At 38.2% G+C, this 743-nt stretch overlaps 1 long non-coding RNA gene across 1 annotated transcript in view; it reads left to right on the top strand.

Annotated features, from left to right (window-relative positions):
• LOC147006935 (uncharacterized) overlaps nucleotides 1–199 on the top strand; it is an 879-nt gene extending 680 nt beyond the window's left edge. Inside the window, exon 3 of the long non-coding RNA XR_015054517.1 lies at nucleotides 1–199. This exon is cut by the window's left edge and continues 66 nt beyond it. This is a non-coding gene — a long non-coding RNA (uncharacterized LOC147006935).
• Nucleotides 200–743: the final 544 nt, after the last annotated feature.

The following is a 743-nucleotide window of genomic DNA, read 5'->3' as shown; positions in this document are numbered from 1 at the left end:
TTGGTTGAAGACCTTATGAGCGACCAAGACCCACAGAACGAGTTCGTCCTTGATGACCCAACCAAAGAGTTATACCTTGGAGACCAGCAAAATCCTGAAAAAGAGTTTTACAGCAATAGTACTCATTGTGAGTTATCAAGACAATACCCACTGAACAAGTTATACCTTGATGAGCCAGAATACAAGTTTTACCTTGGAGACTCACAAATTTTGAAAAATCAGTAAATGAGTTCTGCCTTGATGGTTTAAATAACTACCTTGGAGACTCAGGAAAAGGGTTTTGCCAAGATGGTTCTAAATATGGGACCTACCTTGGAGACTCACAAATTTTGAAAAAATCAGTAAATGAGTTCTGCCTTGATGGTTTAAATAACTACCTTGGAGACTCAGGAAAAGGGTTCTGCCAAGATGGTTCTAAATATGGGGCCTACCTTGGAGACTCACAAATTTTGAAAAAATCAGTAAATGAGTTCTGCCTTGATGGTTTAAATAACTACCTTGGAGACTCAGGAAAAGGGTTCTGCCAAGATGGTTCTAAATATGGGGCCTACCTTGGAGACTCACAAATTTTGAAAAAATCAGTAAATGAGTTATCCTTAAGAGACTTTGTAAGTTGGTTTTACTTTGAATACTTGAAATGTGGGTTCTGGATTGATAACTCACAATGTGATACATATCTTGGAAACTCAACGGGAATGTGGTTATACCTTGAAGACTTGGAAAGTTGGGTTTATGTTGGACAC

The sequence above is a fragment of the Eptatretus burgeri genome, unplaced genomic scaffold (assembly GCF_056783735.1).
Source record: "Eptatretus burgeri isolate ZD-2024b unplaced genomic scaffold, Ebu_testis_v1 Ebu_testis_scaffold_1074, whole genome shotgun sequence".
Classification (NCBI taxonomy): domain Eukaryota; kingdom Metazoa; phylum Chordata; class Myxini; order Myxiniformes; family Myxinidae; genus Eptatretus; species Eptatretus burgeri.
This window is presented reverse-complemented; position numbering and strand designations above follow the sequence as displayed.